Source organism: Notolepis coatsorum (assembly GCF_963971535.1).
Source record: "Notolepis coatsorum genome assembly, chromosome: 2".
Classification (NCBI taxonomy): Eukaryota; Metazoa; Chordata; class Actinopteri; order Aulopiformes; family Paralepididae; genus Notolepis; species Notolepis coatsorum.
In genome coordinates, this window is record NC_140166.1 from 185247645 (window position 1) to 185265136 (window position 17492).

Genomic DNA, 17492 nt, shown 5'->3' on the forward strand with positions numbered 1-17492 from the left:
TCATTCATACATTTCTCTTGGGGGGGGGGGGGGGGGGCTCATTGGGGGGTATTATTGTACAATGGAGTACCAAACACACAAAAATGTGACGCAGCACAGTTTAGCATGGCACTTACACAACATCTAGGCATAAGATCACAACATGGTACTGCGCTTTGTTTAAATGTTTTGTTTTTCTCTGATGTGTGGATTGGATTTCAGTGGGTATAGGGGAGGGGTTGCTACTGCTGACCACACTTCAGGCCCCACCAAGAGAAGTAGGGAGAAATTCACAGTATAATGTGTTCCTAAACTCCAAAACAAAAACAGGAAAAAGTAAACAAAGTGCAATACCAAGCGGGACAATTTTGCCTAGAGGTCGCTGTTTGACGGCATTACAGATTATACCTTTAACGTTATTTATTTCAGAGTGAAATGGGATAGACAGGCGGGACCTGAAATCAGGTACGATTTAATTTCATCATTAAAAAATGGGCGTAGCGTTGCCATAACAAAGCTGGACGCTAGCTAGCCTAGGCTACTAGTAATGATCCCAAATATGAATTTGGGAAAGCACGGATAATGAGATGGACACAGATATTTTTATTACACAGATATTAATATTATCATTCAGGGATTTTTTTCTCGCCTAGGCACCACCATCTGTTTGCCGTCAAAGGCTACCTATAGGACTTCCCTGTCTCTTTGTTTGGACTAGAGTTGTTCCGATACTGATACCAGTATCGGAAATGCCGCCGATACTGCCTAAAATGCTGGTATCGGTATCGGCGAGTACCCTCTAATGTTGCGCTCCGATACCATATGACGTAATTTATCAACAACACTGCGGACGCTGGGCTCTGTAGATACTTTATATACTCATACTTCGCTGGGTGAGCATTGTAAAACAAACGTGTGCTTAATCGACCGTGAATTAAAGTGTCAATTGCCATTAACAGCAGAGCAGATACTTTCTTAAAATGCCATTGTCCCGACAGCGCTGTTGACGGGGAGCTCTGATGAGTTCGCTTGGTGGCTGGTGTTATTAGCATTGAACAGCTAACCGAAAGCTAGCTTTGACGTTACCTTGGCTAAAGTTGGGGCTATTAATAATCCAGCAATAATGACTGCAGATCTGCAAGCAAAGTACAGCAAGTTGGCAAAGGAGTATTCCAAGTTAAATCACAATGTCACCGGCAGTAACGTTACAGTCTTTCCATATAGCGGTAGCTCATGCTAGCTAACCTAGCTCACGGTAACGTTGTCATTGCACAATTGCACGTCGCGTACACAATTAATGACATGTTGCGGACAGCCATATCGGCGACAATGTTTAGCTTTTAGTGCCAAATGATAAGAGTCTGAGGCGGAGTCTCAAAAGAGAATGTTGAATATTTATTGTGCAAAAATCACAACAACAGAGCCTCTGGTACTAAACGGAGCCTTCTTGTGGAAGCAAGTGCAGCAACGAATAATGTCCGTGTGGAACTAATGTGCCAACAACCTTTCCGTGGGTGAACTCATTGAGATAGTTTTCAATTACTGATACTAATACTAATCTATACAATCACCTGTTGTTGAATAAATACCATTACTTTATAGTTATTACTAAAAAACAGTATATATAAAACAGTAGCTGTATTAAAAAAAAAAACGTTTTATAATTTATATAATATTTTTTTATTTTTTTAATGTATGCACTGGTATCGGATAAGTATCGGTATCGGCCGATACCCAAAGCTTAGGTATCGGAATCGGATCGGAAAGGAAAAAATGGTATCGGAACATCTCTAGTTTGGACCCATGTAAATATTAGTAATATCTTTTGGAAAGACTAACAAAAGAGAAGTCGAGTCCCTCCTTGACCTATTTTGGTTACTCCGCGATGAGCAAGGTCTCCCCTACATTTTCAAAAGCCTGGCGAAAGCTTGTCTTAAATCGTTATCATAAGTTATGCATGTCAAATGATTGCCTTTGGAGACCTATTTCAAAACCTGAGACGCAGAATCTCTCTTCTCCATGTTACTGCACTAAGAGTAGCCTTAACTGACACGCCGATTCCAGGAATATGATTTATAGACATATTTTATCTGTTCAAAAGTTGTTATGGGTTGACCTCGTATGACAAATACAAATACTGGTAACGGAGATACTGAATAAAAATGTGCATCGCGATGCTTTTGTTATTAAATCAAGAAAAAAACAAATGAATATAGGTATCTTTTGATGGTGGACATGATGGTCAACGTCCGACATGTATCATGTGTAAACCTTTTCTGCTCTTTAAAGCTGATTTCATTTTCAGAATATCACACAAATATTAGATTAGATTCAACTTTATTGTCAGATAACAACAAAATCTTATGGGCATCTGCAGCCTACATATTCGTCTACAGTCTGCGTAAAAAGAACACACTTGATTTAGCAGGTGGGGTCTGCTGTTCTACACTCAACAAAAAGGGTGCTAAATAGCACTGCATGTGGTTATTTGGATTGTAATCATCTACAGGCTGTAAAAATATGAAACTGAATGTATACTATTACTGTTATCATGTAATACTGTATTTATTTTTATATTTCTGATTGTGTCCCCCATTTAAAACGGGGTTGGGGAGTTCAACTTCAAACAGTTAATTAGTTCTGAACTTAGTTCAGTTCAAAATAAAGAGAGAGGGCACAGGTCCAGTATGAGGAGGTAGAAATGTATATTTATAATGAATGATGTGCCAATATTAAAACAATTTGATACTTTTAAGCACAACAATTGCATTTCCAATGAATATTAGGTTAGAAAATACACTTGCTTTAATCTAATAGGCATTTGTTATGTACAATAATTGATGCAACAACAAAAATAGCCCCCCAAAATCCTCTGTTATAAACCATGCCCACTTCCGGTCTTCTATCTGAATACAGATACAGATTATTTTGTTGATTGAACAGATACAGATACAGACGTTTCTGCACACCCCTATAGCCTACACCAGTGGTTCTCAAACTGTGGTACGCGTACCACTAGTGGTACTTGGTGGTACTGCTGGTGGTACCTGAAAACATTTACAAAAAAGCAAAAAATTAAATAATAATTATAATATATATTTTTTTTTTTTTTGCAGTCAGGCCACTGAACTTAGAAGCAGGCCAGGCCAGTGTTTCTGGTTGCGGCGGCGCGATAGTTAGATAACCTAAGTGGGGAACAACCAGGAGATCACTGTGACAGAGAGTAATGCAGTCTAAACAGTCATAAATCTTTAATTCAACTTCAGCCCTGATCATAACCATTTATTTTTTCTTAGATTTTTTGTAATGTCAGATAAAAAATGAAATACTCCCACTTTTCTGAAAAGAGTTGGTGTTAAATCTGACATTACAAAAAATCCATCAAAATCTGTGTTGTTGCTAATCATTGACACATGCCTAGCCTGTAATAATCCCCCCCAGAAAAATGTACTTTGCATTTGATGCCCATCACAAACACTGGCATTTAAAGGGTAAACATTCAAAATTAAGTTTTTGTAACAAAGTGAAGTGTGTGTGTGTGTGTGTGTGTGTGTGTGTGTGTGAGAATGAAGGACAATTGCGTGCTGTGTGAGAGAGAGAGGGAGAGAGAGAATTAAGTACATTTGCTGAAATACAGTTCTTAATTTTCTCACTTGCTATGTGAGAATGTTAGTCATTATGTTCTCAATGCCCCTTGCATTGTATGAGTTGTGTGGAAGAGTTTGCTAGTTCTAGTGCTATCCCTTTGTACATTGTGGCTGTGTCTGACAAAAGTTAACAATAAATAATGGTATTAGGAATACATTTGCCTCCTGCGTGAACTGTGCATAGCTGAATAGACTGTATTTTAACACCGGTCATATGGTGGTACTTTGAGAGCCAGCTACGTTCTCAGGTGGTACTTGGTGTAAAAAGTTTGAGAACCACTGGCCTACACATTGGGCATGCTAAGCAGTAAGCTAGCTAGGTAGCCCACCAGCTGGTCCCTGGTTAATGTTGACACAGAAATTCTAAAGAAGCCCCCTGATGAAAATGACTTATAAAGTCACTGTGTGTGTTGTGGTCTCATCATGCAATGAATTCCTGGACATGTCATCACATGAAAGTATAGGAATAATATTTTCTATGTTTCTCTTTACTAGCAACTAAGCATATGTTAGCTAGCCACAAGCCTTGCACAAATGGCTTGTTTATCTCCATGTGCAAAGCTCGTTTAGTGGAGTGGAGCTCTTGGCCGGAAAAATCATCTTTTTCCTAACATTACTAGAATTGATGCAATGTGACATTGCCAGGAATTCATTGCATGATGAGAGACGAGACCAACACACCACCATGGTATGTCAAAGGAACTTTATTAACCATTTCACCATGGAGGATTCTTTATTAGCTACTTATCAATGTGTGCTTCAGACAGACTGCCGTGCAGGCTAGAATCTAGATGGTAGCTTAACCAAAGGATGCTAGGTGCCGGCTAGTCGGCCTTCATTCAATCAAGTGCAGACACTGACAGTGGATAAATCCTTGCATGAAGTAAATTATTCTTCAGCTAATTTCTTGGTTACGAGAAGGCTGATCTTGCTATCAGTTTTGTGTTTCTAGGTAGAATATTTAGGCTGCTATAAATTTGGAAGTGGCCACATAGCAGTATTTCTTTAGCCTAGCCAAAACAGGCACTGCTTTGCCGCCGAGGTGACAAGGCTCCGGCGTTGGCTAGCTTGGGAGGGGAAGTGTATTCAAAATATGTTGCCTTTTAGTGGTAGGAATCACCAGATGAGAGGCCAGGCCCTATGATACAATATTATCACCATATAACTATAACATCGCGATATTGCGATTTATTACCTTTTTTCAACTGCAAATTATGTCCCCAATGGAAAATTATCAACATCAGCAATAAAAAGAATATATATATAAAAAAATATTTTATCTAATAAGATAATGTTTTCAGTCTGTTCATCACACTCTAATCCTTTTTATTGCAGCAAAATGGCATTGGCAAGCAAAACATTTAATACAAATATATTATGATACTTTGCGTCAGTATATCAATATATCGGCATGCAAAATATTGTGATCTATCGTATGGATTTTTCCCCACCGCAAGTTGCAATATTAGTGGTTGGAATTTGTGTGGAAAATGCAGACATAAGCACTAAAATATTTAGTTTTACAGGCAGGAAACATTTATCGACAGAATATATGACCAGAAAACCTGGCTAACGAGGTAAAACATTTAATTTTCATTTAACTTCGACTTTAAATTAAGATACACTGGAAGTGGAAATCCATGATGGTAAAAGCTAACGGAGTACCTCAATAATGGGAAAGATGCAAATAAATATATATATTATTTATACCATATTTACAGTCAAGGCTGCTAAGGCACTGTACACAATACACCATTATCTTTGTCATTATAATTTACTCAAACGGTGAATAATTATGATCAGATAATGATTGTTACCCATTCACTTTCTTTTGAGACCATTTCATCCCATGTATAGTCAGTTCTAGCAGCATTTAGTGTTGAAAGGGTGGTAATATATGAACATATTGGTTGTTGGTTGTGAGGATGATGTAATTGCATACAGTCATACATGTGTTACTAAAGTCTGCCATGTTATTTCTTATCGTGAGAAGTTGCTTCGTTGTGCTGTAATACAGGCTTTGATGAAGAGCCTCATCTTCACATGGTGGAGCCCTAGAATGGCTGATATTCCATACACTGCATGTACTCCATGCAATTTGTTGGGGGGGGGGATTCACCCTGTGTGTGTATTTGAACGTGACAGGATGGCAAACGCAGAAGCACCAATCGCATGAAAACATGATGGAAGTTGTCATGTGATTGCCGCTGCTGTGTCTACCATCCCATCGTGTACACAGAATGTGGTCCGTGTGAATCTCGTGGAATATTTTGGAGATATTTTAATCAATATACGTTTTCTGCCAGAACCTTCAAAGGGATGTGATTGTATGTGACAAGAGCTGATCGCCAGTCGCAGCAATTAATTATTGGGTGAGTAAATGTACAGCGCGACACATTAGAATGCCACAGGGGTAAAACTAAATATCCTCCCAAGGAATTGCATTGAGTGTTCTATGACTGTATATGGAATACATGCAATGTATGGAGTATCAACCATTTTAAGACTAGGTCCTAGCTCACTGTGAGGTTTTCACATTATTTGAAATAGGTTTTGAGATATGCTGAGACCCTGTGTTCAGCTTCAGTCTGTACACAGTGGACATTAAACATCTCAGTGACTGAAAACAATGACACAACGTCTCGAATTAATCACATCAAAGATGATAATGATGTTGTCCTTTTTTAAGATTTAGCCCCCAACTGAGCCACCACACAAATCTCGATTTTACGGTATTCAAATTTGCTATCCAAAAATTTCTCACAACATAGCGATGTAGAGAATGTTGTTGGGAGAGCAACTTTGTGCTTAATTGGTGAAGGAATTTGCGCAATACGTATGCACAAAAAATAAATCCAGTTCTCCACCTTGATGGAAAGGAGAGGATAAGATCCTGTCTGGGTGCAACAACAGTACCGGCACCAGACCATCAACGTAATGCTGTTATACAAAATCTGAAAGGCACCTGGTAATTGTATTATCCTGACGGATCTGACGGGAGCAGTAGCTACACACGCCACCAGAAAACACCTCCGCAGTGTCGAACAGTAAATCGATTGAAAGCCAAATTGTGCTTCCCATAAGTGGATAAGAAGAGCAGCAGTTGATATAAGAGGACGCTGGAAACGGACCAGCGATACAGGACTCTCAGTGTAACAGAGAAGTGTGTGTGGGTGTGTGGTGTGTGTGTGAGAGAGAACATGGTGCTGGAGCTGGTGGTTCCTGGCCCTGTCGGCGTGTGTCTCCAGCACAAAGCCCTTTGTCCAGTCTTATTTTTGTGGTACACAGTGTTGCGTTGTCTTTATTTATGTGTAAATTGGGTTCAACACATACTGGCTCCCATTTCCATAGCAATATTACTTAATCAGCCTAGAAGTAGAAATCTATCTGCCAAACAAGAAGAATTTCGAGAATCGAGAGCTCAAGATGGATGTATTACACAAAGTATACTAGGAGTCTGTTACCTTGCAGAGCCCCTCTGAGACATGTACAGTAGCTGTCGCATGCATATTTCAGCCCCTCTGAGACGTGTACAGTAGCTGTCACCTGTCGCATATTTCAGCTAAACGCTTGCAGCACTGGGTCAGCCGTGGTCAGTGTGTTGCTCATGGACACCCAACAAGAATATAATGACTGACGTAGGAGTTGAATCACTGACATTCTGGTCATGAGATGATCTGTCTATCCACCACATGCCAGGACAGTCAGCCGTCTATAGAGGATGTTATCCAGGACTCCTGGCAGGAGGTTCTCCAAGCCAAATCTGTGTTTTTATGACTTGACTACATTAATTCTATAAACTATGACATTCACTGTTAAGCGTCGGAATCCGAAATCAATCTAGAATAAGGCATGTGATTTAGCCCTGAAAGGCTGATATGGTATCATTCCGGCAAAGCGCTAAACAAGAGTATGGAGATAATGATGGCCCGGCACATTATGAACATGAAACGGAGACACAGAGATATGAGCTGTGTCGTATGGGGTCGGTGTTCCCGTAGATGGAGGGGCTATTTAAGTGGGGGATAATGAGGGAAGGAAGACTGATCATAGGGATTACAGTCCACTTATTGACATGGATTTAAACATAGTCCAGAGGTAGAGCATAGGCCCTGAAGGTTATCCGATATACAGAGGGGGTGATTCTGAGTTTTATGTTTCTCTGCTTCCTCTTATTGATTTTTCTTTTTTTAGAATGCAGCCTGGGAGAACATATTGTGATGTATTCTGTCCATTGATTCGCCTACTGTAGATGATCACTCTAGAATTTCGTGATGCGCATTGAAATCGTCTATCTAACTAAGAACCGCCTATTACGCTACTTTGTGGGAGATAAGGTGTCTGTGTGCAGCTCACACTTTAATTATATCCTTGCGTCGCTGGGAGTTGTCACCATTGGCAACAACATGCCATTCCCGTTACTTCCCTCTTCGCAAGCTGCAGAAACAATCAACAACCACCTGTGTGCACACACACTCACACACAACATGTTCTTAGTCCCACGTATACATTTTTTAAATGATTCATTAATTTTAATTATATCAGACAGCTGATATAATACAGGTTTGGATGGTCATGCTTGTTCTTCTGTGCCCTCATCCACAGTGTAGAGAGTTAAAGGCACAGTCTGTGATTCATTCATTTTTTTCCCCTTCTTTGTTTCGTACATGGGGGTACAGTTCATCTTTGCACATTTTTACATGATACACCCATGGCCGAAAAGGAGCAGGATGAAGAAAACGTATGTTTCCTGCCCCCTTCCAAACGTCATATTTATTTGAACATAATGGTCAGCTCAAGTGCACCTTACAGCTTCATACCATATAATAATCATTACCATAATTATAATAACAATAATAATTATAATATGACCATTAACACATTCCCCACCAATGACGAGTATACTCGTTATTGGCCGCCAATCGTTGAACGCCAACAACGAGTATACTCGTTATTTGATCGTTATTTCATTTATTCAATATTTCTATTCATTACAGGCGCATGGACTCAGGGTTAACATGGGGAATCCTCATGAGAATGTAAAAGTGCAATACTGGCCGCATCACGCTAGACGGCGGTATCGATCACCCTTTCTACCCTTGTATCTTTCTCTGTGGGACAGCCCCAGGTCTCCGGTTTCACTTTTCCTTGTCGGGCGAGTGGAGCGGTTCTCCCGGTTCCATCGAAGCGCGTCAAATATCTCCGATCCATATGTTGTGGTGAATTATGCCGTTGACGAAATGGACATTGGATATACCAGATGGCGATCAAACAATTGGGATATTATTTTTGGAATACTCCCGGCCACAGGTAAGGGCGATTTGACGTAAATTTGAGCTTGATCCTGCAATGCTTTCATACCGATCGAGCTGATAACCATTTTTAGTGTTCAATGCGAAATCAAATAATCAGAAACGACCCCCCCCCCCCTTTCATGCATTCATGATGGAACATAATAGCTATGATGTAGATTTGATTTCGGGATAATAGCGTATACAGGCAAGACATGGCAACATCTATAGTGGAATCGACGTATAGGGCTTTAACTCAGGATTTCATGAATTACCCTAGACCGCTCTAAAACGATACTTATATGTATCGAGCACCCTTTGAAACCTTGTATCTTGGCCTGTGTAATGGTCAAATGTCACCGGGCTCACTTTTCTTTGTCGGGCGAATGGAGCGGTTATAACGATCGGATTGAGACTCATCAAATGCTCCAGATGCATGATGTGTGTTGGATTAAGTTGGCGACACGATCGACACCAATACTGGGACTCGCAATCAGATAATTGGAATATTCTTTTTGGGGTACATCCTAGTGAAGGTAAAGGCTATATGATATCAATCCTGCGTTGATCCAACCATGTCTTCACCCCGATCGCAACATATGTGTGTAACGTTACTCCACAACGTATGCCATTGGTGACGATCAAAGCATCAAAAAACGACCCCCCCCCCCTTCATGCATTCATGATGAAACGATACCTATGATATAAATTTGATTTGGGAATAATGGCGTGTACAGGCAAGAAACTGCAACGTTTATAGTAGAATTGACGTATAAGCCTATTACTCAGCCTTTTGGGAATTACCCCAGGCCGTGCTATAACGATACTTATATTCACCACGGTATAACACGGGAACGTATGGATGGAAAGATTTATTCTTTTTCACATATTGAACGATAGATAGGTGATATCAAATGGGCCATAGTATTGTATCCATAGCTAGAATATAGTTATAGCTCTACAAACAAGGTGATGCACTCCTATCTTTTAAAGTGTGGCAGTGCTAGAACGGGGCCCCGTCTAATCCCCGGCGGTCAATGAGTTAATATTACTTTTATTTTGTTCTAATATATTATTATTATATTCTTTCTTAGCATGTCTCATTATAGCTATTAATTTATTTTTGTATAACTTATATTTCATTTCAGCAACCTTTGTTCTTACATTCATAAAGTCTTGTTTGTTCTTCTTTTTACAAGCATTCTGTAGTCTCTTTGTAATCCAGGGCTTTTCGTTGTATTTGTCTCTTTGTTTACATAATACATTAGGACAATGTGTTTCATACAATGATAGATATATTTTAATAAAAGCCTCATATGCAGCATTCGCCTCTCTCACATAAACCTCCTTCCAGTCTGCTTCCAGTCTGCTTTTACGTCTTGGTGATCGAAACGTAAACAAGCCGGTAGCCCCACCACTAAAAATACAAAATTAGAGATTAGAGTAAATGTATTGTCATTGCACATGTACATATGTGAACTGCCCAGACGCCACGTGCACGAGCGCTCCCATGCACGCGCATACATGTTCCCTCGCTTGCGCACAGAACAGATGATTATTATGCATAACAATGTTTTAAATGTAATTGTAGTTACAATTTCTTTAATTGAATTAACTTAAACTAGAAAAGTAAATGCAAACTAAATTAACAATGTAACTTAGTTTACAGAAGGACAGTTTCCTTCAGACTGAAGCACAACTTAATGTCTCATCCTTCCAGTCAGGACCACAGATCAAGCAAACCCCCACCAATTGGTACAGGGCTTGTATTTTGGTTTGGCTCTTCTCATTGTTATGCTATCGGTATCCTATTATTATGCAAAGTCTAGGTGATAAGTGCCGGCCGGGTACTTGGCGCACAGCGCGACGAGTCCAGTGACAATTGTGAACGCATTTTTGTGTGCGCGCGTGCACATCCGTGCGCGATTGCGCGCACTTCTGCTCAGCGAACTACTAGGACGGCGTCTTACCCCGTTCTACCACCACTGCACCACTGCACATGTACAAGTACAGAGTATGACGAAATTAAATTGGCATCTAACGAGCAGTAAAGTGCGTTAAAAGTAGTATTCAGTATGACATGTATATTATAGGAAGTATATGGTTACGGAGTAAATATGCTAAGCTAATGTGTGTACAGTATTACAGTGATATGAATGTTAATACACTATGATAATGAACCAATCCTGTCCATGGTTTAAATAATGAGTATAGATCTATATACAGATATATGTGTATATACACTGTACAGCGTTATTAGTATACATTGTTATTATACATGCTGGACCTACAGTACAAAAGGCCTTCAACACTGTCAATCACTCCATTCTGATTGACAAGCTAAAAGCAATTGGTTTTGATAGTCTATCAGTGAGCTGGATGCAATCCTACCTTGAGGGGAGAGAACAGATGGTGGAGGTAAATGGTACCCTATCCCCCCCCCCCCCCCCCCCCTCACAGTGAGCTGTGGTGTTCCACAAGGAAGCATACTAGGACCGCTACTGTAGCTAAGGGGCTACACGACCCTGACTGTATTTAAAGGATAGGTTCGACCACTACTAAATATTAATTAGCCAGACATTAAATGTACACAAAATGGCGGACACTCTATTAACTGCGAGGGGACAGTGATGCCAAGTTCCAATAATCACTTTAATATTAAAGTCAAACATACATATTATACATCACAGATCTCCTGTTACTAATATAATGTCAATGCAACAATGTCCGAGGTAAGTATAGTTCCTAAACTACTGGTACCCGACCGTTGGAGCTCTGAATGGAGGGAGACGGAGTGAACAGCACGGGGGGAGCAAGATGGCGGATGGAGACGATATTCTCTGGAGTTCCTACTCCAGAGAGCTGCAGACCAAGTAAGGGATAATGTATAGCTACGAGGTCATTGTCGCAAAATAATTGACCGACACGGAGTTTAAAATACAGAGGCGCCGCGCCGAGGTGTTTTAAACGTCAGTGAAGGTCAATTATTTTGCGACAATGATCGAGTATAGCTTGTCGTCAGCTTGTGACTGCAACTTGTTCTTGTTCGTGGACGACTCAGCCCTGCTGGTCTCTGACAAGAACAAGTTACAGGTTGAAAAAACCCTCAGCTCAGAACTTGGCAGAATCTGCACCTGGCTGGCTCGCTGATAACAAACTATCATTACACCTGGATAAAACAGAGTCCATTCTCTTCGGATCAAATAACAAACTCAGCAAGACCGACGGCTTCTCAGTTACAGTGGGTGACAATATTGTCACAAGGAAAGATGAAATTACATACCTAGGTTCCATCCTAGAGGCAAATCTTTCCTGTGACAAAATGGCATGCAATGTAATAAAAGTCAACCAACAAACTAGATTCTTGTACCGGATCTCCTCTCTGGTAAACAAGAATACCCTGAAGACTCTGGCAGGAGCACTCATTCAAGGGTACTACGACTATGCTTGCACCTCATGGTACCAAAGCACCTCAAAGGCGCTAAAAACTAAACTACAAACATCTCAAAACTAACTGGTCAGACTACTGCTTGACCTTACTCCTAGAACCCACCTCACCCCTGCCCACTTTGACAACCTAGGATGGCTTAGAGTAGACGACAGAGTACAGCAACTTGCAATGGGCCTGGTCTACAAGATACACTACACCCAATACTACCCAAGGACAACGATGGAAATAAGTCAAGAGGCTTTTACGTTACTATCCTTGACAGCAATGTATGCTGGATTAATGATCTATATATGTTGTGGAGTCTAAATAAAAACCTGAACCTGAACCTATGTCGTGTATGTCATATATGTTATGATAAATTGAAAATGGGGGACCCTGATGTAAACGAGACGAAAGTCTTTCTCTGGTCTGCATCCCCTTAACAGCGACTCCTACAGGTCGGTTGGGGGACGCCTGCACAGCAGAGACAGGAAATGGCGGGGGTAGTCTGAGCCTCCCACACGTTACACCTCGCCAATGAGAGTCCGCGCTGGCAGGTGAAAAGATGTGACAGGCTGCCTCCTCGTGTACCGGAGGGGACACGTGATGCAAGGCTTCTATCCTCCCTATAGCCGACCAGTGGGGGGCATATGCGAGCAACGTTCAAGACAGGGGAGGGGAGAATTGGAAACAGCGAAATTGGGATGGGAGAAAAATAGAAAATAAGGAGAAAAAGTGGATTTAAAAAATAAGTGGGGGCGGCTACGTGGCGTAGTGGGCAAGGCGCTCGCCACAAAATGCTGGAGATGCTGGGCTCGTCAGTTCAAGCCCAGCGCTCTACATTTGCTTTCAGTTTAGCTGGTCGTCCGTACTAATACACATTGGCCGTATTTGGGTGTGCGAAACTGATGGGTGGGGATCGGGCGTTGTGGACAGCGACTCCTACAGGTCGGTTGGTGCGCCTGCGCAGTAGAATCAGGAAGTGTCGGGGGCAGCGTGAGCCTCCCACGCGTTACTCCTCGCCACTGAGAGATCGAGCTGCGCAGGTGAAAAGATGCGACTGCTGTTACCTCAAGTACCGGAGGGGACTTGTGCTATGTATGACTTAGTCCACATTGCAGCCGGCTTGTGGGAGGCAAGAAACAGCGTCTGTGACAGGGGAGGGTTGAATTGGATGATACGAAATTGGGATGGGAGGAAAATATAGAAAATGGGAGGAAAAAGTGGATAAAAAAAAAAAAAGTGGGGTAACATGGGCTGACTTTGGTAGGTTGGCGATCAGGCAGGCGGCTGCGTTCTGAATGAGTTGAAGAGGCTTGGTGATCGGCAGACCAGCGAGCAGTGCATTGCAGTAGTCTAGAAGTATTGAATTGAGATTGAGGATATAGTTCTGTCACTGTGTTGCAGAGTTCAGCAAGGTGACAGCTGAGGGGAAGCTGTTCCTGAGCCTGCTGCTCCTGGAACTGAGATTCCTATAGCGCCTCCCAGAGGGGAGGAGTACAAACGGTCTGTGGTTGGGGTGAGAGGTGTCCTTGGTGATACTGCATGCCTTCCTCAGACACCGTTTGTGCTGGACAGCCTCAAATGCAGGTAGTGATGTACCGGTGATGCATTGGGCGGTTTTCACCACCCTCTGCAGTGTTTTCCGGTCGGAGGCAGGGCAGTTGTCACCAGAATGGGAATGGAGGCATATTTATTTTCTGTTGCAGTGCTTTGCGGTCGGAGGCAGGGCAGTTGTCACCAGACTGGAGAATGGAGGCATATTTCTTTTCTGTTGCAGTGCTTTCCGGTCGGAGGCAGGGCAGTGGTCACCAGACTGGAGAATGGGAATGGAGGCATATTTATTTTCTGTAGTCGATTGATTCTGCTCTTGATACAAGGATGAACAGTACAACTGTGAACATTTATTTTGGTGCTGTTGTACATTTGTTTACATTTGTAATGTTTACAATAGTAAAAGAGCTATATTCTGATTTACAATGGGTTACAAATTCAAGAAAGCATATCTTCCATCTACAAATTTAACTGTTCAAGAATGTATGTGAATATACACCACAGTGATATGGTATAACATTTCTTTAATAAAATATATATATATAATTATAATTTTTTAATCACAGATTGGGGCTTTAAAGCTGTGGCTGTTGGCACTCTTGACTTTGTCTCATAGTGTAGTGGACAGATGGCTCAGAGAACACTGAGAACCTACTGCAGAGACATCCCATTCACCTGCTGTGTGTGGGTGCAGGGCCCAGATGGGCTAACGGTTAGAAAGACATGCGGCTAGTCGGTACAGTAGTCGCTTGCCTCGTTTGCTCTTATTCTTTCACTCTCTTTCAACATTTTCTTTTGTCTGCTGCATTTAATAAGCTTTTATATTTTGTGAGCGCAGACACACGGTTCCTTTTTGTGATTCTGGTGCTCAAGAGTTGAGCCAGATCTTTTTTTTTCTTCTCTCTTTAAACTAATAATTTGAGACTTTAATTTAGTCATTGTTTCCACCCACATCATAATGTATATCCACTAGGGGTGTAACGATGCAACCTCACAACGATTCATTTCGATTATGATTATTCAGGCAACGATTCAATGCATCATGAAATCTCATTTGACCACGATTCGATTCGATAAATTTCAGTTAATTCCCCCAAAAAATTTGAATACACAAATGTGGCTGGGGGAACTGATTCACTCAGCATGAATGGACTATAGGTCAATAAAAACAATACACACAAAAATAAAAACATTAAAAAATATATATATATTCTTTTATTAATTTCCATTATAATCTATTCTAACATTTTCAAATCGATGCAGTTGAATCGTCGCATTAGAATCGATGCATTTCGATTAATCGATGCATCGTTACACCCCTAATATCCACTGATAGGGTATCTGCATGGTAATAAAAAGGATTCAATTCATAATTCTCAATTTAAGGCCTTAAAATGTATTAAAAAGTTTGCACAGGTATTACATTTTTGGGGAGGCAGCCCACCTGTCGGGAGATAAAATAATGGGGAGAATTGGAAATACGAAATTGGGATGGGAGAAAAATAGAAAATAAGGAGAAAAAGTGGATACAAAAAAAATAGCTGGTCCGTGGTCCTGGGCTGTGAGTTCTTCCTTGCTTAGGGAGTAGGCTATATGTGAACATATGTCTGTGTTGAGTGTGAGACCAGATGGTGAATCTGCTGCACACAGAGAGATGGGTTTTCACCTGCAGCCCTCCTCCCATCCTCCTGTTGCGAAGTGCTGGAGAGGGTGATGATCCTCGACAGTCTCTGCCTGGAGTAAGCCATCCTCAGGTGAAGCCAGGTGGCCTGGCCAGGTTACTGCACTCTGTGTGGATACAGTGGTCGCTACAGTAGTGCTGGGCGATTAATCGAGTTTCAATTGTGATTTTTTTTTAGATAATTGAGATAAAATGATTATTGCGCTGCATGCCGTGTTACTCTCATTTTGTCTTGTGTTGTAAATGCAGTGCACCCTTCCTTCACAGCGGTGAGCTCCGCCCCCCTCCTCCCAAGCCCAAACAGTAGTTAAACTCATGTTGAGAGGGAGGAGGGAGCCACAGCGCATTTCTCCAGTTATTTTTGGAGCCTTTGGTCCAGAATAAAAGTAAAAAATTCAGTTGTCTGGAAACACTTTGGTCTCAAGGCGTCAGACTTGGAACAAGATAAAATACTGTGCCAGATTTGTTACACGGTCGTGGCTGCCCCATAAGGCAACGTAACCAATTTGTTCAATAAAAAAAAGTGCAATAAATGCATATGATCGATGAGTAATTGTATTTTTAATAATCATGATTTCAATATCGATAATCGTTATGATTTTTTGCCATAATAAAGCATCTCTACGCTCCAGTACCCAGTATGTCTAGCCTACTGGAATATGCATTTCTTTCCTAAAAAAAACTAAACAAAAAAGAAAACACTAATGACCAAGTACAGACGGCCTGTTGCACTGCTACACATTTTCAGTCCAGGCATAGTTGGCCTGGCTTGTCGAAATAGCCAGAGAAAGCCAGTGGTCCTTTCTGAGACTCAAAGATTAAAACAACTAAACGCCATTGTGTCTTTTGCTTTGAACTAAACCCTGGACTGATGCATAAACTCTCTCTCTCTCTCTCTCTCTCTCCTCTCTTTTTCTTTCTTTCCTCCCCCCCCCCACTGTCTGGGATGTGATGATAAGGAGTGGCCTCAGATCACACATTGGACTGCAGTAATGATCGGGCTGCTACCTTGAACTCCGATATCACAGGCTTGTTTGTAGAGAGAGGGAGACGGGAGCTCTGACTGAAGACACTGCTCAACCTCTATATTTGATGTAGAAGCCTGATAATAACCCAGACACTACCGACGCGTTGGCAAAAGAAAATAAATCACAGCATTGAACTTCCGTCATTAGCTCTCACACACAGCTGCGCCGTTAATCTCCCTGTTTCAATGAGGAAATGTTAATTATGTTTTTACCTCAAACCACCTTGAGTTTGTAAAGCCAAGTTACTAACGCAAAGCTAAATGGTAGCAATGGGAGAGCTTATTGTTTAGTTTATTGTGTGTGTGCGCTACCGACACACACACACACACACCCACACACCTGATGCTCTCGAACCCATCAGCGTTATTCAGCTTCCCACTCTGCTAAGGCAGTGTCTTGGTGGCTTGGGGGACCAATCCTGGCGTATTGTAGGGCCCCCACGAAATGGACTGTTCATCTGGAATATCGCTGGAAATGTTTCAATACCAACACCGGTCCCGATATACCGGTTCTAAAGCTAGGCTCCCTCCCCCACACACACATATTCTGTTTAACATGGGCTAAAGAATATTTCTCTCAAACTATCGTTTTTTTGTTTGTAAATCCACCTTGTCGTAGGCAGTACTTGTTGCCTCATCCCCAAGAAAATACACATGTTTTCGCTGAGATTGAAACAAAAGCTAAAAACATGGAAGGATGGAGGAGATGCACAGAGAGAGAGAGAGAGAGAGAGAGAGAGGCAGAGCTCTCCCTCTCTTCTAGCCCTGCCAGGATCCATTGGTATATGTTATATTTATTTATAAAGCACTTCTTGGTCTTTTACAGCTTGCGATCTCAGGACTATCTTTATGCCTCAGTCCCCAGAACTCTCACTGAGTCTGG

The 17492-nt window shown here is 41.5% G+C and overlaps 1 protein-coding gene across 1 annotated transcript in view; it reads left to right on the forward strand.

The window, feature by feature from the left end:
- The window catches only part of ipo13b (importin 13b), an 88300-nt gene that overhangs the window by 2509 nt on the left and 68299 nt on the right, over nt 1-17492 (forward strand). The window lies entirely within an intron of this gene.